General features: G+C 41.6%; 1 protein-coding gene across 5 annotated transcripts in view; it reads left to right on the top strand.

The window, feature by feature from the left end:
• APBA1 (amyloid beta precursor protein binding family A member 1) overlaps positions 1–25572 on the top strand; it is an 87607-nt gene that overhangs the window by 19578 nt on the left and 42457 nt on the right. The window lies entirely within an intron of this gene.

Raw genomic sequence — 25572 nt, forward strand, 5'->3', positions numbered from 1 at the left:
TCTTACCTGCTTAACATACTCCTCACTGCTGTGCTGCTGTCATGCCTGCACAATCACTTCTGAATCCACAAGGTTAGTGGAATTTTCCACTGCAAAAACACCTCCTATTGCAGAAACACTACTTTGTTTCTCACAGTCTCCTTGTTCTAAAAGCAGAGGCATCTGCTATGGAGATGTTTTGTTTTGCTGTTTATGTTTAATTTAGTATTCTTTTCTCAGCTGTTCTTACATTCTCAGCATTTCTGAGGAAGTCAGTGAAATAAGAGCAACCACATACCATTAACTCAGTGCTGAATTGGAAATCTATATCAGGATTTTGTAGGATTTTGTGAGTAATACTCAATATTTTCATTAATGGTGTGAAAACTTCAGTGGAGAGGCAGCAGCCTGGGAGACAACACCGGTGTTTTGGAGGACAGAAAACGATCATGACGCGTTTTCAGAGGGTGAAGGGAAAGGCTGGTGCTGCTCTTCAGCAGGGGCAAGGGTGAGATGGACGGGAGCAGCGGGCTAAGCAGTAGGTCTGCAGAAACCGTCTGTGTGGGTTGCAGGTATTCACAGTGTGAGAGGAATTGTCAGTATGGTATTGCTGCTGAAAGGCAAGGGCTGTACCGAGGGTACAGGAATGTAGCCCTAGCAGAGGCATGAAGGGCTCCCGGAGAGGACGTGGGTGCTGTGTCCTGTTTGCACTCTGCATTGGAATGAGTTTGGAAGTGAGCACTTAGGTGGGTAGGGAAGGCTATGAAAAGTGAGACAGGTGGGGATTGTTTCAGCCAGAGAAGAGGAGGGCCTTGCAGGTTACTGAAATAGTGCAGCTGCACTAAAGAGAAGGTGGGCAGTCTGTGCTTGGTTTGACAGGGATGGTGTGAGTAACCAGCTTCCACTGAAGCAGTGCAGAGTCAGGCTAGAGTTTGGGAAAACCTTGCTAATAGTAAGAACATTGAAACACTCAAACCAGACCAGGTGACCACGGATGCTAGGAGGCCTCTGGAATCAATAAATACTTTTATCAGAAATGCCACAGGTGTCATTTATGACAGGAACAGGGACATTGATACCATTTTATGTAAAACAACATCTCAAGGTATGAATGACTAGTGATTGTAGAGCTTTTGGTATGCCACCTGTGCGGTTTGATTGTTGGTCTTTTTTTGTCAAAGGCCTGAAGTTAATCCACTGGGGAGGGGATGTGCTTAAATATGCCCACCCCTTCCTTTCTTTTTGTAGCCCAATGTTATAAAGAAAAAGAAATTTATACAAGTTTCAGCCAAGTTTGGAAGAAAAGCAGAGATCTCAAAAATAAATAAATCCGTTCATATTTCTTGACATTATTGATCAGATAATAGGAAAATGAGTTGAGTACCTACACTGAGAAAAAGAGGAGCTGAACTTCTTTACATGTAAATTTGGCAGTAGCCATTTGACTAGGCAGATTTGTGTATTGGACAACCATTGCATGTGTAGCTCTGGACTCATCACAGATTGTTCTGTTTGGCAAAGAACAGAAACCCATAGGAATTTGAGCTTTTCTTGAGTTGTCTGAGTAACAAAGTTGCAGCCATCCCCCTACCACAGATACCACCCACTAAACCATGTCCCTAAGCACCATGTCCAACCTTCCCTTAAACACCCCGAGGGACGGTGACTCCACCACCTCCCTGGGCAACCCGTCCCAATGCCTGAACTTCCTTTGGCACAACATGAGGCCATTCCCTCTAGGTCCATCACTAGTTACCTGTGAGAAGAGGCTGACCCCCAGCTCCTCACACCTTCCTTTCAGGTAGCTGTAGAGAGCAGTAAGGTTGCCCCTGAGCCTTCTCTTCTCCAGACCAAACACCCCCAGTTCCCTCAGCTGCTCCTCATGGGACTTGTGCTCCAGGCCCTTCACCAGCTCTGTGGCCCTTCTCTGGACATGCTCCAGGGCCTCAATGTCCTTCTTGTAGTGAGGGGCCCAAAGCTGAGCACAGCACTCAAAGTGCAGCCTCACCAGAGCAGAGTACAAGGGGACGATCACCTCCCTGCTCCTGCTGGCTGCACTATTCCTGATACAGGCCAGGATGTTGTTGGCCTTCTTGGCCAGCTGGGCACACTGCTGGTTCATGAGCATTAACCAGCACCCCAGATCCTTTTCCTCTGCACAGCTTTCCAGCAGCTCTGCCCCAGGCCTGTAGCGCTGCGTGGGGTTGTTGTGACCAAAGTGCAGGACGCGGCACTTAGCCATGTTGAACCTCATCCCATCGGCCTCTGCCCATCGACCCAGCCTGTCCAGGTTGGAGAGCCTTCCTACCCTCCAGCAGATTGACACTCCCCCCCAGCTTGGTGTCATCTGCAAACTTGCTGAGGGTGCACTCAATTCCCTCATCCAGATCATCAATAAAGATATTAAAGAGGATGGGCCCCAACACTGATCCCAGCGGAACACCGCTGGTGGCTGGTCAGCAGCTGGATTTCGTTCCTTTCATCACCACTCTGTGGGTCCGGCTGTCCAGCCAGTTTTTAACCCAGCAGAGTGTACCTGTCCAAGCCTTGGGCTGCCAGCTTCTCCAGCAGAATATTTGTGTAATTTATAACACTTGACTTCTTCCATTATCTTTTCCTTTGTACTAATTAGAATTAATATGTAATCTGTAGCAGGCAAGATGAGAACCATGTATGCATTTGGGAGAATACCAGAGACCTTGTCATAATTGTAACTAGCGATTTCCAATACACAGTTCAGATGCTAAGCTGAAATCTTACAACATATACCCAAGGGGCTTCTTCTCAACAGGGCGTCTGTTTATTATTCATGGTTTTAAATGAGGGGTGTAGACCCAGTGTAATGAATGGTTCTTTACTAGTGTTTTAAACATGTTAGTATGTATTCTGTATTGAATGCTAGCTGTCCTCTCCCATGTTGGTTAGAAATTGTAACACATCTAAGCATCCTTTTTACACAGGTAGCCAGTGAATGGTGTAGAAGGAGTTTGGCTTTCTTGCTTTTCAAGTAGATTTGAGATCCAGGAAAGCTCCAGTTGGATGAGCCTCTCTCTTTCAGAATTTGAAGCCTCTGCCCCTGTCTGTATATGTGAACTATTTTCACCTGGGCTGTAAACCGTGCGGCTGACAGTCTGACAAGAAACTTTGGTTTATGATGGAGCATGACCTGGGTTAGGACACATCTGCTCTGTGAGCTGTGATCATGGCATGTTTCCTGCCTGTCTTCTGAATGCAGGTTCTGTGAGGCAATGTAACAGCGCAGTGGGTGTTTGCAAATTAATAATGTCAAGGCCACAATTGAAGCTTGGAGTAATCGGTTTTGCAGGCTGATGTTGCTTTTGCTCAATTTTCCTGGGTGTTGTCTCCAAGAGCAGCTCTGCTCTTTTCTTTTTGCTTACTGAATGATTTTACATTGGGGAAAATGTCCAAAATAATTCCCAAAGGAAATGAAGGAATTTGGAGGAGGTCTGCTTGGTGCAAAATACTGTCATATCTCTAACTAATTGAGAATAGAAATATAATTTGGTTCATGTCACAAATAGAACAGTACGCCTGAGAGAACTCGAATGGAAATTGCTTATGCAGTAAGGAAGAGTGGACTGCATTATGCTGGGTACTATTTTGCACGTGTAATCTGCAAATCCATTCTGCTCAGATTCTTATCCTGTGCGTCTCTCTATAGAATTAGAGTGCTTCAACATAAATGAATGAGCAATGTAATTAGTTTATCTCAGCATTTATCCATGTTGAATTTCAATCCAAATTGTACCTTGGGACATCTTGCTGTCCAGTTTGGCCTAAAGCTTCTAGAGCTTGTAGAGGGAATAGTATAGCTAAATTTATGAAAATGTTTAAAATTGTAATTAATTTTTTTTACACAGTAGAAAAACAGGACAATAATAAGATAAATAAGATCAAAACAGATAAAGTAAATGACTTCTGAAGGTGAACAATCATGATTTATTCCGGTTCAAATACAACAGTTTTCCTTTTTTTTTTTTTTCGTTTTGGGTGGTTAGTGACTACACAGAAGTCATTTATATTGTCTGTATTCTAGAAATAAGGTTTTAATATGGAAGGATTTTTAAGATTGTTTTCTGTCATCTTTGAAAGGTCCTGCATATCGGGGAGGGTCTCCCTCCATTTGAGAAAGGCAAGTGTTGCCCCCATCTTCAAAAGAAAAGGACTTCTGGCAACTGTAGTCTGATTAGCCTTACTTTTGTCCCTGGAAAAAATCCCGGAGTGGGTCCTGTTGGAACACATTTCTGGGGATGTGTTGTAGCAGGCAGTGACTGGGAGCAGGTAGCATGGTCAGTTTGCTGGAGGGCAGGGCTGCCATTCAGAGGGACCTAATTGGACAAGAGAAACTGAACAGGTTGAAATTAAGAAAGAAAAAAAAAAAAAGACAAAAACTGAGACCAGCCCCTGTGTGGCTGAATCCCTGGCAGTGATGCAGGTCTGGACCGAAGGGGCCAGGGAGCATCTCTACAGAGATCATGAGCTGCCCTGTGCCAGTAAGGTGGGTGGACCTTGGCTGCAGCTGCACACACACACACACAGCTACTCTTGTATTCCCCCTCCTCAACAGGATGGGGGAGAAATAAGGTGAAAAGGTTATGGGTCTAGATAAAGAAAGGGGAAATCATGTACCAGTTATTGTCACAGGCAAAGCAGACCTGACTTGGGAATAATTAAAGTTTTGTCATTTATAAAAATAGAGAGGAATGCTGAGAAGCAAAGACAAGGCTAAAGACCTTCCCCACAGCTCCTTCTCAGGCTCAGCTTCACTCCTTCATTCCTGACTTCTAACTTCTCTGGAGCAGCACAGGCAGGACGAGGAATCAGGGTTTGTAACACTTCGTCCCGGCTGCGCCATCCTCCTCGCTTCTCCCCTGCTTCAGCATGGCATCCCTCCCACAGCAGGGTCTGTTCCATCAGGAGCAGCCTGCTCCACTGGGGGCTCCTCCACCCATGGGGGGGCTGCAGCGTGGAGATCTGCTCCATGTGGGACCCATGGGCTGCAGGGGGACAGCCTGCTCCACCAGGGGCCTCTCCACAGCCTGCAGGGGAACTGCTGCTGCCTGCCTGCAGCACCTCCTGCCCTCCTGCTGCACTGGCCTGGGGGGCTGCAGGGCTGGTGCTCACTCCTCTCTCTGACAGCTGCTGTACAGCTTTTTATTTACCCTTTCTTAAACATGTTTTCCCAGAGGTGCCACCATCTTGGCAGTGCGGCCCAGCTGGCTCCTGTTGGAGCTGGCAGGAAGTGGCTGTGCCCAGCACAAGGCAGCTACGGCCTCCCCCTGCAGAGATCCCACCAAAATCTTGCAATATAAGCCAGTCCCAGCCACTTCAGCCAGGCTTAAAAGTGAATAAAACAACCCATCGTGCACCAAAATGTCAGCCAGTTAGGGAAGCACATGGTGTTGCTGCTCGAACTTAGTTAAAAGAGTGGCTGCTGCATCAAGAGATCAGAGCTCTTGGAGGATCCACACCAAGGTGACAGCCCTGACAGACTGCAGCCCATGGAGGAACAGAAGCCTGGAACAGAGAAAATGCATTATAAGGAAGGAGCAGTGGAAGGAGACATGCAGGAAGCAAAGAGCAGTAGAAGAAGTACACAGTAATAATCCCACCCTCCTACCCTACCTATTGCCTTACCATAGGATTTGAGGACTAGGCATAACGTGCAGTGAAAACAAGGAAAGTTGAGACTGAGAAGAGAGAGGAAGGGGTGTTGGACCAAATCTCAGCCTGAGGAGGGAAGAAAGATTTCTCAAAATTTCATGTTGTGAAAATGTGGACTAGTTAAATGCTGGTCAGTTAAATGTAAGCTATATGCAAATATCCTGCATTACCATAGCAATTGCTAAATCTAACAAAATTGCATTGATTAACAGAAGCTTGCAAGAATAGTGCTACAGTGTTAGTCAAAGTCCATTATCCAAGTGTCCTGTTTCTGGCCAGGAACACTTAGGAAAAAGTATAAAAACAAAGAGTATGTTATGGTGTTTTCTCAACCTTACAGCATTCCAAGAATTTCCTCACTCAGAAATGAGGTATAGTCATCCTTTCAAAATGAGAGAAAGGTGAAATGTGTAGAGGAATACCCTTCTACAGAAATTGGTGTGTTTTCACCAGTTCCTGATGTCTCAGATAATCCTGTGCATAAAAATTTGATGTTTTAAGAACAGCTAGGCTTGAAACATTTTTGTTGCTTTCCCCAGAGCCCCAGATTTGAAAGCTGTTGCAAAACCAACTAATTTCCTTACTAAACTTAACGCCTGTTAATCCTTTTACCAATACCATCATTCAGTTTAAAAAATGTTGATTTTTTTTTTCCACTTCCAGCTTGTTAGGTTTTTATTTTATTAAAATCAAGATCAGCTCTTCCAGACTCTTCTAGGAAACCAGAAAGCTTGCCCTAATTATGCTTGTGAATTGTTCCAGTACCTGTTCCAGTTTCTGTACCTGTTCATTGGTTCTGATTGAGATGCCAGCTGAGGACTCAGTAAGATCTTGTGGTTTTGCTTGTGAACTTGTTTGGTTTGCTGCCTGAATTCTGATCTTGATTCCTGGGAACTGAACAGAAGCAATTCTGGGCTCCACAGACTGAGTGAGACCTCTGTATTGAATATATGTAACTATTTTCCTTTGAATAATACATGAAGGAGCTCTCCAAAGATGCAAATGTCCAATGAAGATGCGTTTACAGGAATTAAAATTGATGCCTTGTTCTCAAGCAGTAAATCTTAAGATGCTCTAGACTAAAGGGCATTAGAAGCATCTTGAAATAAGCAAAAACCAAGAAGTCTAAATGATGAAATCAGTGCAATTAGATATTTTGTTGATCTAAATGGTATCTTTACCTTGATTAACCTTGTGCAAGCTTGTTTTTACATTTCATTATTCATTTTTGAAGATTCTGTACTTTTTCCTCCTCCCTTTGTGCCTGATGACCTTCCATGAAATCTAAATTTCTGATCTTTAGGGTTTTCTTTTGTTCAACACTGAACAAGTACATAAAATTGTGTAATGGAATGGTAAAACAACTCTTGTATTCAGAAAAGCAGTCCTTAAAATATTTCAGAAGTTAGAGCCAAGAAGGAGAAAGCAAGAAACTTTGACAACATTTTCCACAATGCTATATTTAAACTGTTCCATGTTAAAAGTATTTCAGACTAAAGTCTTGGTGTTAAACTAACTATTCAGTCTTCCTAGAAAACCTCTGCAGTGTACATTGTCAAGGTACACTTAAAATGAGCCCAAAATAATCAGAATTTGATTTTGGCAATGTTTATGTATTTGCCTCATGCAGAGCTAAGTGCTGTGCAGGTTCATACCACATTGGTCTCAAATCAAAGGGAGGACTGCAAGAACAGACCCTTCTGTGCCTATAGAGGACCTTTAAGATTTGCTTGTCTTGTAGCATGGGCCGTGGAGTCCACTTTCAGGAAAGGTATAATTGGAGCTGGAGTTAGTCAGACTGAGGTTACTTCATCACAGAACTGGTTTTCAGTGTAGCATTCCAGAAATACGAATGGTTAGCCTTGGCTTTGTAAGTTTTTTCTGTACAACATGGTTGTCTGTACACAGCACTATTCTGTAGGTTTTCCTCATTCAGCCTGCTAGTGTGCCTACAACTTTTGATCCTAACCAGTTTAAATACAAGATGTTTTCCATATCTCCGTGTGCATTCAGGTCTGAAGCTGTCTGCTGAGAAACCACACGGAGATGGCAATCTGTAGTTTGCACCTTGCATAGTTGAGTGCTATCCATGGACACAGTGCACAAAGTTTGCCTTGTGAAATACCGACCGACATTTCAGGAAGCGAATTTAGTTTGTGTTTGTATGCTGCCTGGTATGGGTCTATCGAAGTCCAGTCCTTTGGGATTACAAAGCTGAGAAGATAGGATTGATGTCTGATTACCTTTTGGAAGGAAATATCTGATCCTTTCTTCCAGGAACAAACTCTTAAACTTGCCTCTTGTCTACTTGGGATTGAAAAATAAATTGCTTAAAGGAGGTGAAATTAATCCCTTACAAAATTCAACAAATCTGATTTGGGCCATTCTTTGAACGTCAGGTTGTGTCTGTGGTTTTTCAGTCCTATCTCTTGAGAACTCTGCAGGTATTTCTTAACGGGTTGTAAGATGGCATTGTTAATGCAGAACTTAAGTTTGGAAGGTTTTTCAGCCTTCTCTCTATTTTTTGTCACCCCACTGTCAAGTTGAGTAGGATTAATAAAGCACCATTATTGAATCGTATCAGAAGAAGGATTTTATGTTTTCCTGCTTTTTTTTCAGGCAATTTTTAAAGGATAAAGTACTAAAATTTTAAATGTATTAAAGGAGGTGACAAAGCTTGTGGGCATCCTTAGAGCCCTTGTTGAAGGCACTGACAGTTTTCCTTCCAAAGTAGTTTCAAGATTAGATGGACAGCATATGCGGATTAAAAGGATCAGTCTGTGTCCTGGCCTGTGAAGAGAATCTGGGTCTGCCCTGAGGCAGTGCTGTGAAACTGCTGAATTGCCCTCTGCCTTTAAAAGCGTTTCCCATAATATTTTAGGACATTTGCAAGGAATCTTCTGACCTCTTTGTGATGCCCATTTGCTTCAGTGAGGCTACATACAGCAAGTAGGACTTCCCAGGCAGTCCTCAACCCTGTAAACTGAAAAATTATGCAGTTTTGCTGAAAAATATAGCATCCATTTCAAACAACAAAAAAACATACCACTTCAGCTTGCTGCCAGCTACTTAGCACCTGGAAGACCTTACAATCTTACAACATAAAGAGCAACTCAGCTCTCTCTACTTGCAGTGTCTCTTCACTATAACACCTGATTTTAAGTGCTGTCCAGTTTGATTTAAAGGAAATAAAATATTCCTGTTCTTAACCTCTTGCATCTCTGTGGCAGTGCACAGAAAATTTGGTGATAAATTTTACAGTTAAATTCACAGTCGTTATTTATAGATATTTAAATCTCAGTCAGCTGCAGTCAGTAAGCCTGATTTAACTTGAAATGAAAAATTTACATCATATATAATTAATGTGCTTGAGATATGTTTGATTTAATTACCGCTGTTGCATTCATTTATGTACCAAGTAGACGTTTCTCATAAATTCTCCAGATAATTACCTTCAGGAGATGTGTTACAGGTTTACACTGTTTTTTTATTTATAAATTGAATTCTTAAGTAGACTCGCTTTATTTTAAGCTTTATTTTGGTCCCTGGCACAAAAATAAAATAGGTGAAGGAATGAAGGAAATAGGGTGTGACTGTTACCAGTGCTTATAGAAGTTGATTATTTTTTTTAATTTTTATTTATTTTTTATTTCTTCCTCCTCCCCACTGTATTTCATGTTGCTAGTGCCGTGTCTGTCATTTTAGGACTAGCTGACTGAAAATGTCCTTTTCGTTTTCAGAATTCACAGCAAATATTCACTGATTGATTTTCACTGCAGTCTAGTAACCTGAATTTTTTAGTGCCATGCTATTTGCTTATTGTTCACAGAAAGGGATACTAAAGGAGAGATTTTATGCGACTTGCCCACTGCCAAGAAGGGTTTAGATAGAAATCAAGAATTTCTGGGTGCTAGCTATGTTCTTGGAGCATCTCTTTCTGTCTCAGTACAAAATACTCAACATATTATAAGCTTGAAGCAGTGGCACAAGGTTTACCATCAACGTTGTTTAAGCACTGCAGCTGTTCAGTGCTTTGGTAAGTTCAATGCAGGAAATTGGACTCCAATATTTTTTCAAAACCACTTTTCTAGTGGTGATTAGCAGAAATAATTAACCTTTTTGATCAAGACTATTTTTATTTAATAATTTTTTAACTGAGAAATATTTTAGTCAAGCTGTTTTGGGTTTAGTTTTGCAGGCTTGCATCAGCTGCGTATCAGATGCATAGAGCAGGGAGTGTCTTGTCTGTGTCTGGCTTGGTACTAATCATTAGAGCAAAATGTACCGTGCTGGATCCCGCAGCCTGAAGGAGCTGAGGCATCTGCTGCTCCATGGCCCAGGGCCCGAACCAGTAGCGAGGCCAAGCGTGAGCTCCCAGGGGACACACACACACACGGCCTGTGCTCCTCTGTCCAAGTGGAGATGGGCTTTTGATGGGCCTGGGGTAGCTGGGGCAGGGTGTTTTTTGGGCCATCCCCATCTGCCAGTGCCTTTCTCTGCTCGGTGGGTGTGCAGATGAGATTTTATCCCATAACCTAACACACAACCTGTAAGAATGTCAGAAATATCTGCTATCTACATACATTTCTGTTACTGGTAAGGTCTGACACTCCCTCCATCATACAAAGACTTTAGACTTGGCTGATGTAAGTTATTAAGATGGTTATTGATTAAAGGAATAAGAAAATAAACACTAGGAGGAAATGGGTAGAACAACAAAGTGATCTACCCAAAGTAGTCTGTGCTATTTGCAATCAAATATAACAGTTTACGAGTTTACAGTGATGCAGAATAATGCGGATTCCAAGGAATCACATATATGATCACCAGCATATTACAGCTTTTTAAGTATCAATGTGTAAATATATTCCCCACCTCCCTGCAAAGTCTTAAGAAACTGCTGGAGAGCATATTGTCCCAAGGGGGTCTCCCCCAAACTCCTTGTGGGCATGAATCCCTGTGTTAGTCATCTGTAGCTGTCCACACAGCCATCTCCTTCCATTTTTCTCCACCAGCTTTGATATATTTTTCCTATTTTTTTTCCCCCGAGTTTGGACCTAGCTTTTCATGACCTTTGTACCTCCTTGTGTCTGACACAACTATTGCCAAGCAAACAGCCCTCCCATAGCTGATTATTTGCTGTTGGTCCCAGTTTTGCTACATTCATACCCAGCTTTCCTATTTCTGATGCTATACAGACAATTTAGGCTTTATGTAGTGTTATCAATGGGACTGCCCCAGTGTGAGTGGCCTGGCAGCCTGAAATTCACCTATTACTACCATCTTGGAGTGGCTAGATTTGGTTGACATTGTTTGTTTCTGTTTGTTTTGCTTACCCTAAAATCTGATCTCAGTATTTGTAGTTGCCTTTTTAAACTGGTTGTTTTTTGTGTTGTTGGCTTTTTTTTTTTTTTTTTTTCCTTTCTTTGTTTTCCAGGGGACTAAATAAAGTCATTTCCTTCAGCCTTTTCTCAGAGGTCTTGTATTCCAAGCATCTTGTAATTATTTGTTTGCTGGTGCCTCTCCCAAGTCTATTATCCTCATCCTGTCACTCACAGAATCCTGCTGTTCCTACAAACCTAAACTTCATTGTTTTGTAATTGGGACACAATTATCTACCACGTCTTGTTTTTCAACACTAATTCCTCTGCATTTAGCCAGAATAAAGTGTCCTTTCCTCATAGCCTTCTCAACTTTCTGAAGCAGCAAAGACCCTTGTATTCTTTTAGGATTAGAGTACTTCAGATGGGATGGACCTACAAAGATCAGATCCAACTGCGGTAACTGTATCTCGTATAGCTGTCTCACCAATTCCCTGAGTTAATGAGTTATTGTATTTTACCATCACAGCCTGTCTGTTGGGTAGTTGAGGTAACTAGTTAGGAACTAGCACACTGTTTTGTGCTTTGTCTCAGTTTACTTTATAATCCTTTAGGAACTGTTGCAAGTTCCAGCTGCATCCTAGATACAAGTGCTAAGACAAAGTTACTGTTGTCTTAACCTGTCTTTTCCCATGAGTTTTGTCAAAAAACGGTTTAATACTTTTTGCTGTTGCTGAGGTAGTATTATTCATCTGTGCATTTTTGGCCATCCTTGATTTGCCAGACAGGACCTCTCAGTTGAGAAAATTAAAACCCTTTTTTTGTTTGTGTAGCCGTGTGCTCGTTTCCAGTTGTGCATCTGCCCCTGCTTGAGTCTTCACACCTGAGTAGGAGATAGAAGAGGGAGCCACCTGTGTCCCTGACTATTTTAGCTGTCTCATAGAAACTAAGCATTTCTGGTCTGTTACGGCCGTATCTGGAAATGTCATTATAGCATGTGACTAGGTAACATAGGGAAGGAGGGGCCCCAGAGGGGAGAGTGGAAAGGTAATTAAACTCTCTGAAGCCAATAGTCTTTTAATATTGCAGAACAAAAAGTTACAGCCTGTACTCACCTGAAATCGTTTATTTAGTATTTAAGCTTCCTGAATTGCATTTGAGAGTCAGGCACATCCATTTGTGTGCTTCTGGAAATGTCTGTGGTCTTCATCTGTATTTCAGAGCATGGCTGCAAAGGAAATTGTCTTACCTTATGCTCTCAGCCTGTCCTCTTCAGACTGATTGTGCCGTCACCACAGTTTCTCTACCAGTTTGACTTGCAGAGACCTGAGAACATCAGCCGAGAGACCCCTTGCAGACAGGATCGTGTGCAGTCATATGGAGGGATCTGTCAATCTATTTGGTGCAAGAGGTGTTAGTGGGTTACGCCAAAGTGTCCTAGAAACCATATTTTACCAACTGAAGCATTTTAGAAGAGATGTTTGTTTGTTTCTGGCTTGGTTTATTAGTTTTTTTCTTGCTGAAATAATGTCAAATCATAGATAAATAACCTCTTCTTGTTTAGAGAAATGCAGCAGCACAGAACTGTTTAGGAATGGATTTTAAGGAGAAGCTGATTTCCTAACGCAAACTGGGTAATACTTCTTCCTGAAAATTAAATATACTGGCTTAACTTCAGCATACTACATACCACATATAAGCATAATGACAAGTAAGTGTGTTTTAGTCAAGCAAACTGTAAGTTGGTTCTAGTTGTGTGACGACATCCAGGATTCGGAACATTGCACTGGTGGTTCTTTACACTGTTAAAAAAATAGTAAAGAACTGAAGTTAAAACAGAAGTCATACATTATATATCATTCAGTTTGAATGAGACGTAGTTGAGTAGTTCATCATATTTGGACATCTATTTAGCATTTTATACAACATGATGTTCCTTATAAGAAAAACTGAAGTAAAGTTACCATTTTGGACTTCGGTGGAATTCTGTGCCCAGCTCCAAATGACATCAAGAAAGTTTTACTCGATAGTCATTGTGTTTACTGTTAGCCTGACTGTACTTTGTAGTTTTGTAGAAATCATAGTTTCATCAGTATTAACTACTGGGGACAAAAAGAACATTTGGTATTCTCAATTATGCAGCTAGTTTAAAAAAAAAATCATCAAGGTATTAGTAAGCGTCTACATTGCTGATGATGCCTGCAGTGTAGCGACTTCACCAATATAAAATGTTGAAGTGTTCAGAGAAGGAAAGGACAAATTTGGGCTTAAAACTATTGTTTAATTTTGAACTCTGAAGGTTCTTTTTAACCTTTTAGCTCATTTTTGCAGTTCCACTAAGCTAACAGAGTACGTTATCAACTGTGGCAGCAGAGGGTCACTAATAACCATATAGAACCCTTAAAGATTTGTGTTTTGCTGTATCAGAAAATTTACAGAAGCTTTATATTAAAAACTGAAAGCAATTCTGCATAGAATTACTCACACAATGATAAAATGTCTTGGAGGAGAGAATGGTCACAAAACTTGCAAGCACAGGTGTTTATGGCTGTTCATCTATTGGCTGTTTCTGAATATTTTATATTAAGTAGGCATAATTCTCCTTTGGGTAGAAGCGTGTCACTCTCTGTGTTTTAGTCTTGTGCCAGAATCTGGCTTCAGAACTGAAAGTGTATGAAAGTATAAGGAAACTTTACTCCATTTAGATTTTTTTCAAAACAAGACTTAACCCTCAGAAAAACAGAGAAAAGAGTGTAGATTAAAATTGTGAGTATTCAAAACATTAATGTTACTGTTGTATAATGAGCTCAATGATGTGATTACAGAGGGCTTTTGTTTAATTGTTACTGTGGTGCAGTCTGTAAAATGGGCTTTTGAGTACACTAATTGGGAGATGGGAAAAAAAAAAACACTTCTCAAACCTCAGTTCTGATTATATTTCGGTGTCATGTTTACAAATACCATCTATGCTTACTAGTACCAAAGAGCTTAGAAGGCAAAACCAATCTTTTAGTATTTCGCCCACCTTACCAGAGGTTTTCCCATACTTTTAAGTCATACACCTGTTAGCAGTCCCTAATCTATAATGTATGTTCTCTGCATTGAATGAAGGATTGCTAGCTATGGCTTGAACTTCAGAGCATTGCAGAGAGGAGACTGTTACCTGCTCATGTGAAGGTAACCATCTATATTGTATTAAAGAGCATTGAATATACGTTAACACTTTTTGGTTAATACTTTTTTTTTTTTTTTTTTTTTTATTCAGTCCATGTGGTGGGCTGACCTTGGCCAGCTGCCACTCCCACCCAGCTGTTCTCTTACCAGCTCCCTCAACTCCCCTTGATCAGCAGGACAGAGGATGAAAATATGATCCTGCAGGGGCTCTCCATGGGCTGCGGCCTCCTCCAGGCCACATCCACCTGCTCCACCGGGGGCTCCTCCACCCGTGGGGGGGCTGCAGCGTGGAGATCTGCTCCATGTGGGACCCATGGGCTGCAGGGGGACAGCCTGCTCCACCAGGGGCCTCTGCACAGCCCACAGGGGAACTGCTGCTCCAGTTTCCCTCGCTCCTCGCTGCCGTGCAGCATTTCACCCTCCTTTCCCCGGGCTGTCCCCAAGGCACCACCATCCTGGCTGCAGGCCCGGCCCGGCCATGCCCTGTGGTGGGGCTGTTGGAGCCCCCTGGAGCCGGGATGGGGCATCCCCGACCTTGCCTCACAGAGGAGCCCTTTGCCTCCAGCACCTCGGCACTACACCCCATAAAAAGCAACCCTGCAGGTACCTTGGTAGGTCGAGTGAGGTATTTTCTTCTTCTTAAAAAAACTTTAGAGTTGTGGGCGGCTTCGTGTTTGCTTACAAGAAGCAGAGCTGGGTGATGTCGGAGGGTGCCAGGTTGGTGAAATGGCTGGCTGTGACTGGGGCTTTCCTGCAGTGATAAAAGGGCAGGTGCTGGGAGAAAAACAGTGTGGTAGAAAGTGTGATACATCAGAAAATTACAACAGAAAGAGCACATCAGTAGGAAATTTGGGGAAGGTAATTCAAGTGCTTGCACCTGCTCCTTCATATGCAAAATTCATATGCATATGCTTAGGTTTCTGGTTGCTGATGACCCCCAAGCCTGCCAATGCTGCAGGTGTTGGACTGGACATGGACTTCTGTAGGAAGGACTGTCCGACTGGACACGAGAAGTATTAGAGTTTTGGGGTGGGGGATGGAAGTGAAACCACATGTTCCTGCTTGGAGCCCTTAGGCAGCAGTGTTTTGACCTCAGTTCATTCGTCCCCTTTGCAGTCTTGACAAATGCCCCCTTACTTCAGTGTATTAGAGTGGTTTAGTTCTTCACAGTATGCATGGATTTCTGATCTTGAGCTTGTTAACAGGTGAATCTGTTGTGCCTTGAGTTGGACTGGTGAGTTTGTTGATACTTATTTTTTTCCTATTTTTCCACTAATAGCCAGGTTTCCTGGGTGAGCCCTTTAAAGTGTTTGTCTGCACACTGTTACTCTTAAATGCTGCAAAATAAACCTGTATTTCAGCTTCTCAACACATTTGGTTTTCTGAATTGTGGTTTGTATTGTTATTTCCCAAACCATGCAGAGCTAAATATCAAAGTACAAAGAATTAATTCTATTTCTTCTGAACCATCAGGAAGGAAAGGCACTTTCTGCACCATTGTGTTCCTCCTCATAAAGTAGCAGTTTTTCTGTCAGTACATATTTCCTTTGCTGATTTTTGCTGTTAGGTTTTTGCCATTTGTTTAGGTTTATATATTTCACATTTTCTCTCTACTCTTTCTGGAGTGGCTATTTGTGTGAGATCTGCCTTGCTTTGTGCATGCGGTGCTTTTGATTGTTCTGATATGTTTGGAAGTACATAGAGAGTTGGAAACCTTGCTGTGATGCCATTATTTAGGTCCATTTCTGTACTTAAATGAAAGAATTGGGGTTGTAGTTCATCTGAACAATTTTCTATTGCTGACCTTTATCTAGCCTTCAGTGTTCCCATTTGTGGTTGAACACAGTCCCCTTGAGAATTACTGGTCTACTATGTGCTCATTTGCATTCTGCACTATGATTTTTCACGCCAGTAAAAGCGATAATAATAATAACTTCATAATTCTGTTGCAAAATTTTTCTGCTTGCTTCCAGACTCTCTGATTTAAATGCCTGCTTCAGTGGTTGTGCACTTTGTGGCATCATGTGCAGCGATACAGAAACCTATTGCCAGACTATCCAGTCCAATCTGAATAATGTTTGGAAAGGCTTTTTTTTTGCCCTTTGTTTTCTTTGTAATCTTCTCTTAAGAGGGAGATTTTGTGTGCTTGCCTCCACAGGAGAGAGCTTGGTGGTGGTGTGCCTGCTTCTGTTGTATTTCTCCTGTTTGTGGCTGTGGGTTGCTCACAGTTAACCTAGTTGGGTTTACAGAGATGTGCATGGAGAGCAGCATGGCAGGCCATCACGACATTCCTTTGTGGTGGATGTTGGCAGTTTTGTGATGTAGGAGTTCATCCCTCTGTTGCACCTTTGCTTCACCAAATCCCTAGTTTGAAAGTTTGCAGTAAGAAAGGTCTGTACCTCTCCAGACCTGCTTTCCCAGAGTCTGGATGTGACATCATTTGATCCGTTCCCACTTTCTGACCTATGGTGTCCTGCAGCTTTTCCTGTATGTGTTGGGATTCTTCTCTCATTTGATTAAAATGACCTTCTGATCTCAAGCAGGTTGACGAGTGCTTTCCAAAGGTCTGTTATGTGCTTCTTGTCTTTTGGGCTGTCCATTTAGCTTCTAGCCCAATCTGAGGTTTATATGTGTCTCTTAAATTACTGTGGATTTGACTCACTGCTCATCTTCATTTTGGGGATGATGATACTCTCTTACAGTGTGTGGAGTGGTTGGAATTTTGATACTTAAACAAAATTTGATGCTGAGCTTCACAATAGCTGTATGTCAACAAGTCAAAGACTTAAAAATATATATATTTTTTTATGGAACATCCCATTTTCTTTCTAACTGCAGATAATTCTGAAAATATGACTTAGAAGGAAATAGGCCACAAGTTTTGGAGATGAATTTTTTAAACAAATGTAATTTTATAAACAAGCATAAGGGTGTTCTGCATTTGCAGTGGTAATTTCTAGATGCTAGCATCTAGAAATCTAAATTATAGACAAATCTTAAGTTGGCTTTTCCAACCCTGAATACAGTTTCATATGTTGCTCCATTTTTTTCTGCAGAAGGTTTACGCATTTAACAGTCCCTCTTGTGATGCGGCTGAAATTACGATTCCAGTGGTTGTAAAACCAGTCTGCAAACTTGAAAAGAGGATTTTTGTCTGGGATACAGATGTAGAAGCTACATCTTCAGCTTTTAGCTTATTTTTAACTCATTTTTTTATATTGTCACCAAGATCAAATAAGCTGGGGACTTGACCTGTGGACAGCGTTAGCTTCTTCATGTTGCCCGATGATACTCTACTGTAATTTTGCTTGATAAGAATTAAGATTTACTTGACCTGAAGAGCTATTTATGTGGGTTTCTTAACACCTTTCTCTTCTTAAGAAGAGAAAAAGTATTCACACAGTGCTTGTGAAAAGTAAGTGCTATTCAAAAAAAAGACATGCATCTTTGGCAAACTGTGCATAATATTAAAAGAAAATACGGGCATTAGTCCTAATCTGTTTCACAGGCAGGTCTTTCTACTTGTGCTTTTTCTGTTTGTTTCTTCAATATTTGGTCTATTTATATAGCTATTTGGGACAACCTCTGTGAAAAGGTCTTTTGCTTTCAAGCTTTCATCTAATGTTGAATGTTTCTCTCTTGCAAAAGTGTGGTCTGTTTCTGATATCCTGTTCAATTATTTTGGTACAAAGTGGTGGGAATTTCAACTGAAATGAAATTGTAAACCCTTGGAGCCTATCTACGTGCAGAAAGTACTTCTGTATAAATAAGAGATATAAAAGGTGAAACTCACAGGAAAACATTTTTGTGCACAAAATGTTTATGGAAGTCCTCCCACGTCCATCAGTGATTGTTAAGCCAGAAGAAGGCTGGTAAGTAAAAGAGGAAAGGGTTTTGAGGAGATTTGAATGATGTTGTTCAGCCTCACGGCAAGGCATCACAAATTGTTTCAATTTCTGCATGTCTAGCAAAGCTCCATCATTCTGGCTTAAGTTGTATGTGGATATGAGAGTGACAGAGCAACTGGTGTGGTTGATTCTGGGGTGAATTTCGTTCTGCTGGATATTACAACATTTCTGTTAGTTCTGTGGTTCCTGGAAGCAGTTTTCGTCCAGTACTTCAAAGGTAAATTTATTCACAGAACTGCAGCATTGAGAGGTGTTAGATCAGCCCCTTCTGGCAAAGAACAATGCCCTACTGAGAATTGTGGGTGTTTTTTGAGAAATGAAGCAAGGTTGCTATGAAAGCTGTAATTTTGGGTTTGTACAAGTCGAAAAGTCATTAGGCTGCGCTGCAGCCTCATCTTGCCAACAAGATTAGTCTTTCTAGGTATTGGTCCCTCAGTAGCAAGAGAGTATGCTTGGGAGCCAATAAACAAATAAATGCAGAGGCAAACAGAGTTGCTCTAGAAATAAAAGACAAAAAATTTTGGCCTGCATTAATGTAGGAGGTCACGCAAAGTGGTTTACTGGTCTGCTTGGTCCAAGAGTAATTCTGTGCATGTGGATTTGGATTAGTGCATACCTCACAGGAAAGGCAGGGTAAGATGTCACTCAAAAAGTGTGTTTTGTTCTTTGATTGAATGGTGAAATTGCCTTCTTAATTGTAACTACACTGCTAGCGTGGGTACGCTATGCTCAGGTACCCTGGTACCCAAATTAAGAGTCTTCTAATAGCTTCTGCAGTTGTGGTTACATGAAAGAAAGTTGCACTCTTCTGGTTAGAAAACATGGAGGGCATACAGAGATACCGGAGGTGCAGAGTTTCACTTAACGATTCTGATCTAAAATAAGTCATTTTTACAAGTCATTTTCACAAGTCTTTTTTAAACTGAATTAGGCTATTGTGATGCTTTGGTGCCACACCAGATAAATCTTAGCCAGTATCTAATGATACTGGAAGACAAAATTCACAAAATGTATTTAGGAGCAAAAAAACGTAATTTCTAAATACACTTTAAAGAAGTTAAAAGCCAATTTTTCCTCTTCTGTGACTCCTTATTTTTTTGAATAACTTACATGACTTTATTTTGATTCTTCATGTGTTTTTTTTGGAAACATCTTTTAAATGGGAAACATTTTTAAAGGGGAAAAATGTTGGTTTATATGCAAAGAAAATGAAAGCAATGGCCTTAATAATAAGCAAATATCAGTGAATTTCATGTCTTGCTTATCTTTTCAAGAGTAAGGAGACCAAGCACTAATATGGAGGGAAAGCAGCATTTAAATTAAAGAATCAAAAAGGGTGCCACCAGCAGGGTTTTAAAATTGTCTGCAAGATCTTCAGCTGTGGTACTTGTAACTGTTTAAATTGCAGAAAGCTTTGCTGTGAAGCAGTTCTTGCCTTGTTTTCTTATCTTGTGTGTCACATGCTCTTCTTTTTTGCTGGCCCTTCACCCTCCCCTTTCAGCTCTTAGTTCCTCCAGGCCCAGCTCCTGTGATGTTTCTTCCCAGGCTCATATTTACCTGTACGAACAGGCGCATGACATGCACAAACGAGAAGTTTGCTGGTCAGGTCAATTCTGAAGTTTCAGGTGCAACAAGTTACTACAGTAAGGGACATGCAGATGGGACATCCTGGAAGAATTCCTCCCCGTAAGGCCAGTGCAAAACCAGAACAGGTTGCACGGACAGGTGGTGGAATATCCCATCCGCAGAGGGTTTTGAGTTTTGGCCAGAAAAAGTGACAGCAAACACAGTGTGTTATGGGTGTTAGTTCCACTTCGAGGCGCAGAGGATCCATCTGCAAGTCTGCTCTGCAACATGAACTGAAGCACAGGGCAGGTAGGGACCATCAGAAGCTGCCCCTCGAAAGTGTGCAGCAGAGTCAGACTGAAACATGAATGTGGGCGCACCCTGAGAAGCGCACAGTGTGGGTGCCAATCTGTGCATTCTTGCAAGCTGCAGATTTATTGATTTATCTATTGCCCCTTTAACTTTACTGGTTACCATGGGCCTTTACAACGTTTGCAGGCCTAAAAGCTCTATTTGTCTAGCAATGGCCATGTAACCTAACAGCAGACATCGGCCTGATTGATTGCAAACACAGAGTCAAATCCTGTAGTGAAGTGCTGATGTTAACATAATCCTGTAGCACCCACCCTACAGAGCTGTGGGAAATACCTAATTCTGTGCTACTGTCCTATTTTTTTCTAATCCACTTCCATATTTAAAGTTAATTCAGTGGCACCCCATGTTCATTTTAAAAAGTTTTGTTCTGTTTTGTTTTGTTTTTTCTTGAGAGAGGTCACATCTTCAGTACTTGTCCTGACTTTAAGAAGTTAAGGACAAAAGGATGCTGAAGTACAGCAAAGAGAAGTGAAATTAGTGTGTGCGTGTTTATAAGGTCACTAAGGAAAAGGTCTGGTATTTGAAGAGAGGGCCGAACTGTTCTGCATGATGCAGAGCAGAGACCAGACCAGCGTGGTTTTTAATTTTAGTGAAATACCACTGGAGGATAGTGGCATTTAAGCCTGGATAGCGGAAGAGAAAGACATCCTATTGTAGGAGGGATGATCCGTCCTTGAAAAGGAATAAAAAGATAACGCAGAATAACTTCAAATCCCCATTTTTGTAGAATTCCTCTTATCTAGGTCTCATGGAGCATTTAAGAGGCCTCTTATTTTTCTCTTTATAATAAAGAGAAATAATTAGGACTTCCATTTCCAGGAAAGAAAGGGTCATGAGCATCCGTGCAATACGTGGCCTTTGCAATAGCTTCTAAGGATAAGTGAAAGGAGCCATTGACTCTCAGACTGTCTGTGAGCAAATTGGAGGAGAAAAGTTAATAGATGGATGCCTAAATATTTTAATTTCTTCAAGTATTGAATCATTTTAGACTTGTATTGTTCCTCCTGTAATCTTACCTCTGTGAAATATGTTTTACCTTTCAGATGCCCTGTTTGGTTGTTGCTTTTCTCTGCTGTAATTTCACTACTTGGATTTGTAATTATTTTTAAAAGATAAGGTTAATAATCCATAATAAAAATATTTTCAGTGGAACTTGCTCTTCTACTAAAATCCAAGTGTTGCTGTATAAGAAGAGAAGACAAAGTAACCTACTTTTACAAAAATGTGGGTCATCTGAAGTTTGTTTTGAAATAATTTGTATTTGGAATGGGGACAAAAGCGCTGGGGGAGGGAGAAAAAATGATTTTAAAAGTAAGACAACCGGCACCCCACCTGTGCTTAGACTATCCCTTACTCATGTTCTGTTTCCCATATGACTAATGCTATATCTTTTTTTTTCTCCCATAGTCTGTATGTATGGCTTGACTATACTTGTCTGCATGGAAATGGGGTAAAAAGCATGTTTGGGTGATTCCCCTCATTATTCTCTGTTTTATTCTGAACTCCGCGGTATGCAGCTTGGTTCTGGTAAGCTCGTTTTCCTGGCGAGTAGAGACTGGCAAAAGCTTCATGTGTCTGATGCAACGCATCTGGTTTTGATTTTCTTGATCTGGCAGCGCCGTGTGATCAGGGTAACTCGATTAGCACCGTGTACGTGTGTGTTTGCCTCATCCCGATGGGACCCTGCAGCTGCAGGCAGCCTCTGCCCTCCCTGCCACCCGCCCTGCACAGCCCGTGCCCAGGCTGAGCCTTTGAGCCAGCTGCAGCCGCAGGAGACAGTGGAGAAATGCTGGCCCTCATTAGGGGCTAATTGTGTCTGGGGAACAGATTTTGCATGTGGCTGTCTCGTAGCAGGAAGGTGCTGGTGCTGAAAGCAGGTCTCGGTCAAGGTCTTACCGCAGGCAGGGCAAGGAGAGCACCCACCCCGTGTGAGTGAATGGCTGCCCCTTCTCAGCTCTGGGCAGGAGCACGGGGCTGCTGGGCTTCCTCAGCCACTGGGGATACAAAAATTGTTGAAACAGACTAGGAGAAAAAACAATGCTTGGCACAGCAAGCCTCCTGAAAATGCGGCGTGTGGTGGTACCTTGGGGCGCATCCGTGCCGGTGCTTCCCGTCAGGAAGGCTGCGGCAGCCGGAGGGCTGCTTGTGGGGTGTCCATTTCTCTCTAATCTCTCAGCATTATGCTGGGGGATGTATGAAGGATGTTTGGCATCCTTCCACATGGCTCTGGCGAGGGTGACGGGGCTGCCTTTACGGTACAGCTCTGGAGCACGGTTGTGGCTCCGAGAGGGAAGGGAAGCGGCAGAGCGGTTTTCCCTCGAGCCTTTGGAAGTGGTCTCTGCAGATACGTGGGTTTTACTTGTGTGTGTGTTTTTGGTGGTGGTGATTTTTTTGTTTGTTTGTTGGTCTTTTTTTGGTTTGGTTTTGGTTGTTTCTTTGTTTTCTTTTAACATGGAGTAAATCAGCAGCTTGCCCTTGAAACAGAAGTAAAAGGATCTGCAGGTGCTGTGGGAATGTGATGGGTGGAGATTGGAGTGTGCTTGCTCTGAGGGCTAAAATGATAACAGAAAATCCAGTAGAAGAGAAAGTTGTCTGTGTAGGGGGGATAAAAAAGTTAATTTTAATCTGCTGTAACCTATATTATGCATTCCCACTTCCTCCTCCTTTGCATCTGTTTTTTTCTCCGTAGTAGTTGTTTCTTGTGTTGTGTTTTGTTTTTTTTTTTTTCCTGAGAAGTTACACAGATACAAGCTCTAACCTTCCGATGTAGTATTTAATTCCATGTTGAATATTGCAGCTGAAAATCACTTTTTTTTGAGAGAGAGGAAGGGAAGTAAATTTGGTTCTTTCTTTTTTTTTTTTTTGGCTGTGACTATAGCTTTAAATGAAATCTGTTTGTTAGTGGGATTTCACATTTTCTCCACAAGGTTTTGGAAGTGAGCAGCTCCTACATGATCTTTCTCACTTAATTTTGATGAGCAGAAGCAGGTATAGACTCTGTCAGTTGCTTTCACACTAAAGGAAGAGAAAAAAACATGTAATACTTAAAAACTGCATCTTAACAACACAATCCAAACATACATCAGGTCCTTGAAAAGGAGCCTAGGATGTGAAAGCTGGAAAGTGTTAACTCAGTTGTTTTGAAGGTTAAGATTGGGAAGGAAAAGAGCTGATATACCCACCATAATCAATACTTGGGAATTTTATAGGTACCGCATCTCCCCACCTTCCTTACTCTTCCCCAGTCTGAGCACCTCTGCACTCTTCAAGCCTTTCTGGAAAAAGCCTCTGCTAAAAAAGTGTGGGCTTAAGTGTAGGTCTAATTGAAACAACAATTGAAAAAAAGAGTCGATGTTTTCTAGTCTTTAATTTTGGGGGGATAAAAGAGAAGGCAGGGGCTGTAAGATGCGGTGCTTTCAATAGCTCGGTGTTCGAGTTTCCAGGCAGTGGTACCTTTTTAACTCCCTGTACCACCAGGAAAGGTGAAGCAACTTCTGTACCCCACCTGTCCCACTGGCTTTTCCAGCCTGGCTCAGATACAGCTACTTTGGCACTTGTGAATTTAAATGAGAAATTAAGGAAGAATCAGGTCTCTTGTTTGATGTCTGAGCCCTGGTGCTTTCCATGAGGGTGTATCCTTACCTGGAAGCCCTCAGGAAGTTACGAGCACCTGAGAGCAAATCCTTGTACGGATCAAATGAGGCTGAGTGTAGGAAGTTGCTGGGGTTTGAGCAGAATTGCTGTACCTGTTCAGTGAGCTGATCTTGTGCCTTTGAATTTGGGAAGACAGAAGATGTTGCTCTGTTGTCTTGGTAACTGCTAGATTTGTCACAGATGCCTTTAAGAAGTAGAAGGGGTATTGCTTAGCTGTCCTAGGGGCTTTGTATCCCTCTGTATGTGCACTATTCTGTTACTCTAGATTTTTTATTTTTAAGGTATTCCTGGAAACAGTATTCTTCAACACATTCCCGTCTGCTGAAGTTCGACCAGTTCGTCTAAGGTGCTAACTGGTGGACTTCCCTCTCTGTCATTTTCTTTGGTTTTCATGGACTCAACATGTATGCTCGGGATCCTTCTCTCACGCCAGGTCCTTCTTTTGCTGAAATAATCTCAACACTGTCCAAATGTTTCTGTGTACCTGACACAACCCGTGGCTTGTTCACATTAAAGAATTCAAAAATGCAATGTGTAACTTGCTTTAAAACTTTCCTTTCCGTAACAAAATTGATGAAACTGAATTTCCTCTCATAATATCATTTCAAGGTATCAAATCTGAAGGACTAACTGACTTGAATTTTTTCATAGACGCAGAGTGTTTTGGACGTTGATTCTTCTCTGGTATGTTTTCTGTCTCAATTGCATCAAAGAGTAGTTGCTGCATGGTAGCTGTTTGTGTCGAGACTGTAACACTAAACAAGAACACAGCTGAGTAAGATTGTCTCAACCAGAAAGGTAGGATTAAGCCTTTATTTGTGTGCAGAGGAGGAATATCCAAGGATTTATTGAACATGCTAGCTTACTCTCTGTGAGTGAAGACCGGGGTATTGTTACTCACCGTGAGGATAGTCATGTCCTGCAGTTTACCACATCATATTTATGAGCTCTGTTCATGGTTGTTTTTGTTACACTATTAATGGTACCTAAAAGGAGATGGAAAGTTTATTGGGCTTGTTGTGTCGACTTTATTATATGTTTTTATTTCATTTTGTAGCATAGATCTTATCCCCTATTGTTTAGAGAAAAATATGTTTTTTCATTGCTTATGAAAGTGTCACTAGTGTGGAGATAACGTCATTTGCATTCAGAATGGATCACTGGAGTGTCACTGTTTTCCACTGTGCCCTTTCTTTTTTTTACACAGAGGAGGAAACATTGTAGATTACAGATAATTATATGCCCAGAAGCAGTAAAGATTCATTTTTAATAACTGTACCTCTAACAGAGACTGAAATTAGTCTCACGTTGTAATACTGATCTTAGATGTTGTGCTTTGACATTGCTTATCTACTGTTTTAATTTCTCTTTCTCACTTGGAAATTGATTTAATTAATAATTTAGATTATCCAGTTGCAAATTAAAGATGCAATCCATAATACATCCAGAAATAAGAACAGCAATAACCTGTCAGAGAATCCATGGTTCCTTAGCTTCACTTTTAGAACAGCACTTTTATTTATGATGCTTTGTCATTCTGGTTGGTGAGAGCAATCAGATTTATTCCTTAACCAATTTCAAACTGGGATTTTTGATTTTTTATTTTTTTTTTTAAAGCATCTTTGGCCTCGTGAGCATAACTGTTGTACTTCACGGTACAGGTTGCCTGTGGGTCCTTGTCAAGATTTTTCTCTAGTGCTTTTGGCCGCTCTCTTCTATTTGGGCTGTAGTACCATGTAACATTTCTCTGGCAGCATGTGGATGGCTTCAGATACTCCCAGAGTCCGTTGTGTCTGTTTCTTCAGGACTTCAGTGACAAATGTGATGGGAAGGATCTGCTTCTTTGCAATCAGACTTCTGCAGTGCCGTAAAGCACTCCCTTGTGCTCAGGAGACCCCTGTCTCTTTGTT

This window comes from Aythya ferina (genome assembly GCF_964211825.1).
Source record: "Aythya ferina genome assembly, chromosome: Z".
NCBI classification, from domain to species: Eukaryota; Metazoa; Chordata; class Aves; order Anseriformes; family Anatidae; genus Aythya; species Aythya ferina.